Raw genomic sequence first — 5,174 nt, 5'->3', positions numbered from 1 at the left:
CGACGTTCGATTGTTTGGCTGGGAATATAATGAGTGTTAATAATATTTCACTTATTTATCTTCGCATGATGTAGGTTAAAGTAAGAACACCATAGGTGCCAAACCTATGTATATGCATGGCTAGCAGGGGAGGCAGGGATAGTTAGACACAATCCTGTGAAACAAATCTAACATATTGCTTGTAATATTTACTGATTAATGAAGAGAAAAATTGGGGGTTTGCCTGCCCACCCTGCCACCCCAGGTTCGTTGCCTATGAAACACGGATATCATATTGCCTTATATGGAGTGGATTCGTACACCTCATGCTCACTGTCAAGTTACCAAGCATGAACCCAAGTGTCTTCCATTATATGGGGCTTGTTTAACAGGAATTATCCATTGTCCACTGAAAAGGCTTCATGGCTTCACAAATCCAACAAATCAAAGATAGTGTTTATCCTCATGCATATTAAATGTGGACCAGGCATTATAGTTTAAAGTGGAATCATCATTTGTTTTACTTCTAAGTTTTAAAAATATTTTCCAACCTAAACTGGATAGCATAGTATGTCGTGCAGACAATAACAGAGATTCAATTACGTTGTGACGCGTCAATGTACATTGTGTTGTAACAATGAAGTCACATGTATTCCATTATTTAACAAACAATCCCCATTATGATGTGTACCGATGCAACAATGGGAAACCCCCCTAGCCACAGTAGTGTTGTAGGCAGTTATAAACATTTGTTAGCTACAATAAGGTTGTGGCAATATAAAATTTGTTTTCTACAGTAGTGTCTGTGGCATTATAAACTGTTTGTCTAGCATGACAGTAGTTTTGTTGCATTATAAACTAAGGTGGCTACAGTAGTGTTGTGGCATTATAAACTATGTTAGCTACAGTAGTGTTGTGGCATTATAAACTTTGTTAGCTACAGTAAGGTTGTGGCATTATAAACTTTGTTAGCTACAGTAGTGTTGTGGCATTATAAACTATGTTGGCTACAGTAGTGTTGTGGCATTATAAACTTTGTTAGCTACAGTAGTGTTGTGGCATTATAAACTTTGTTAGCTACAGTAGTGTTGTGGCATTATAAACTTTGTTAGCTACAGTAGGGTTGTGGCATTATAAACTTTGTTGGCTACAGTAGTGTTGTGGCATTATAAACTTTGTTAGCTACAGTAAGGTTGTGGCATTATAAACTTTGTTAGCTACAGTAGTGTTGTGGCATTATAAACTTTGTTAGCTACAGTAGTGTTGTGGCATTATAAACTATGTTAGCTACAGTAGTGTTGTGGCATTATAAACTTTGTTAGCTACAATTGTATTACAACACCCAATAAACTATGTTAACAGTGAAGTTTCTCTGTATGAAAGTTTTATAATGGAATCAACTGAACACGATTTTACACAAGATGAGGTTGGTGAGGAGGAAAAGAATCTTGCTCAACAGTTGAAGGATTTGTGTAAAGATGGGAAAGAAATTGATAGAAACTGAACTTAGAGCAGCTGTGGTATTCTATGAGTTGGCCAAGATTTATGAAAATAAACCTAACTATAAAAAGTTGAACATGACACGTAGTGCAGCTCTGTATAACGCTGCTATTGTGAGGGATCCAGAGAATCAAAGATATAAAGATGAACTTAAAGCTTTGTGCTCAGCAGTTCTGGTGAAAGCTAATGCTGCAAACCATGACGCTGATTTGATATTTTTAGCATCAACAGTGAAAACCATTCTCCAGGAGTTTCGAAAATATTTTGGCAAAAAAATTAATCAGCTTGAAATAATCCCGTATGGTTTAGAAGATGGTCAACTAAACGAACTAAAAAAAAAAAAAATCTTAGATGTTAAAAATCACCAAAATACAGTTACAAGAAGGTACACTGAATTAATGAGGTTTATTTCTGATGAATGCATCGAGATTATGGGAGCACCACCATGCAAATATGCTGTAGTTGGATTGGGTTCCTTGGCACGATCGGAAATCACTCTGTATCTCAGATTTCGAACACATCATTGTCCTTGATAATGATGTTGCTAAGATGGAAGATCGGAAGATGATCATGAAGTACTTCAGATGGTTCACCACAATCTTCAACACTGTCTTAATCAACCTCGGAGAAACCATGATCAACTGTGTTGCAATTCCAAGTATAAACCCGAGAGACTGGTTTACAGACATTGTTACACCAAATGGGGTAACGTTTGATGGGATGGCACCCCACGCTTGCATACGCCCACTTGGACGACCAGCGACTAAAAACAAACCTTGGAACACTGAATTTATTAAACCAGTTGATGAAATGGTTGAATACTTGGACAGTGATGAACAAGTAAAGCAAGGATACCATGTGGCTGAAGTTTTATCCAAGGCTTGCTTTGTAGCTGGTGATATTACGAGGCATTGATATGTTGGTTGGAATATGTGAGAATCTGTAAAAAACTTAAGCAACCAATGTCTGGTGCCCTTAAACAAGAAATAAAATTTACTTTTCACCTAATCATATTCCCCCATCCCATGAATTTGTGGAAATCTGCTCTAACACTAATAGACAATGGAAAACCCACAGAAGCATTGAAACTACTGGATGAAGTCAAACAGATGATGCAACCGTACAAGATTACAATAACAGTGGTGCACATGAATATACATGCTTTATATGCACTTTGCTACAATAATACCGACAGATATTACGAGGCATTGATATGTTCGTTGGAATTTGTGAGAATCTGTAAAAAACTTAAGCAACCAATACCTGATGACATTAAACAATGGATGAAAAATACTTTTCACCAATTCATATTCCGTCACTCCATTAAGTTGTGTGAACATGCTGTAACACTGAATGGGAATAGAAAACCCACAGAAGCATTGAAACTACTGGATAAAGCCAAACAGATGATGCAACCGTACAAGATTACAACAACAAATATACACATGCGACTATATTATGCATATGCAGGTTACTACAATAATACTGGCAGATATTACGAGGCATTTATATGTGGGTTGGAATTTGCAAGAATCTCTAAGAAACTTAAGCTGCCAATACCTGATGTCATCAAACAAAGGATGAAAAATACTTTTCACCAATTCATATTCCGTAATCCCATAAAGTTGTGTGAATATGCTGAAACACTGATAGACAATGGAAAACTCACAGAAGCATTGAAACTACTGGATGAAGCCAAACAATTGATGCAACTGTACAAGAATGCAACAACACGGGTGCACAGGCTACTATATAGTGTATATGCCGAATGCCACGAACATATCCACGAAGATAACGAATGGAAAGAGGAAATAGAAAATAAAAGACTCTGTAAAAAAGTTAGGCCGGTTGACAATATTTCATATAGTAACGATAATTACCCTTATCTTAAGATTTGCCGAATCACCAAACTCTTTGTGCTTTACGTTATAATATATTGCGCCCCTATTTTCCTGCACATGTATCTATCTTTATTTTATCCTTTATAAGTTTCATGGTAAACATGGTGAATTGAAATTGTTATTGTGTTTATTCTAAATGATGTTTTCGTGTTCGGTTGCATTGAAACTACAAACAATCAATGCAGTCGTACAAGAAAACAACATTGTGCACAGTCAATTATATTATGTATATGCAGATTCATAAGGATGGGAGATGCTTTTTAACAATTAATATTCCAACATTCAATGAGGTTGTGTGAATCTGCTAAAGCACTGGAAACCAATGAAAATACACAGGAGCATTGAAACTACTGGATGAAGCCAAACGCATGATGAAACCGTACAAGAATACAAGAATATATAGGTGCATGCTATTATATGGTTCACGGGCAGTTTACTACCATAATACTGGCATATATTATGAGGCATTGATATATTGGTTGGAATATGCAAGAATCTGTAAAAAACTTAAGCAACCAATACCTGGTGACATTAAACAAAACATGAAAGATACTTTTGCACTTTTAAAATTTAAAGAAAAGCACCAGGAGCCTTATTTCCATGTTGGGAATCCATTTAACTCAAATCATTTTCGGATTTTGGGGATTTTAGTACTTTGCATTGCTTTATTGTTTAACGCAATTATCCTTCCAACTTATACGTTTCTTCCTGGGCGATATATGTAATATACAATTATTATGACATCACACTCACCCTAACAAAGGCGATTCTTCCATCAATTCTATATCTTCCCTCCAAAATATAAACTTACATTTTGCTCAGTTCATCCTTCCATAATTTCTAACATCACACATACCATTATGACATCACCCTAAGCTTGTATAGTAACTACTATATAAACATTTTATACCAAAATAAACAGTTTACATCCTCCCATAATTTGTAAACCTTCTCAACCAATCATAGTGAATGTAGAAGCATACGATAACACAGTCCTTTTTTTGCATTATAAACAAATTATTTTAAGTGTCAGTAAATATTATTACGCATTTGTGTTAAATCTGTTATATTTAATAATTGTGTATTAAACATGTTATATTTAATAATTGTGTATTAAACTTGTTATATTTAATAATTGTGTATTAAACATGTTATATTTAATAATTGTGTATTAAACTTGCTATATTTAATAATTGTGTATTAAACATGTTATATTTAATAATTATGATAATTGTTATATTTAATAATTATGATAATTGTTATATTTAATAATTGTGTATTAAACGTGTTATATTTAATAGTTGTGTATTAAACATGTTATATTTAATAATTGTGAATTAAACATGTTATTTTTAATAATTCTGTATTAAACTTGTTATTTTTAATGATTGTGTATTAAACTTGTTATATTTAATAATTGTGTATTAAACTTGCTATATTTAATAATTGTGTATTAAACATGTTATATTTAATAATTGTGTATTAAACTTGCTATATTTAATAATTGTGTATTAAACGTCTTATATTTAATAATTGTGTATTAAACATGTTATATTTAATAATTATGATAATTGTTATATTTAATAATTGTGTATTAAACGTGTTATATTTAATAGTTGTGTATTAAACTTGCTATATTTAATAATTGTGTATTAAACGTGTTATATTTAATAATTGTGTATTAAACGTGTTATATTTAATAATTGTGTATTAAACATGTTATATTTAATAATTGTGTATTAAACATGTTATATTTAATAATTGTGTATTAAACGTGTTATATTTAATAGTTGT

The 5,174-nt window shown here is 32.7% G+C and overlaps 1 long non-coding RNA gene across 1 annotated transcript in view; it reads right to left on the bottom strand.

Annotated features, from left to right (window-relative positions):
* Positions 1 to 1,214: 1,214 nt before the first annotated feature.
* Positions 1,215 to 5,174, bottom strand: part of LOC113475537 — a 5,177-nt gene continuing 1,217 nt past the window's right edge. The window contains exon 2 of the long non-coding RNA XR_003397284.1: positions 1,215 to 1,301. This is a non-coding gene — a long non-coding RNA (uncharacterized LOC113475537). The remainder of the gene's footprint in view (positions 1,302 to 5,174) is intronic.

This window comes from Ciona intestinalis, unplaced genomic scaffold (assembly GCF_000224145.3).
Source record: "Ciona intestinalis unplaced genomic scaffold, KH HT000823.1, whole genome shotgun sequence".
NCBI classification, from domain to species: Eukaryota; Metazoa; Chordata; class Ascidiacea; order Phlebobranchia; family Cionidae; genus Ciona; species Ciona intestinalis.
The sequence above is the reverse complement of the archived record's forward strand: the minus strand, read 5'-3'. Positions and strand labels throughout refer to the sequence as shown.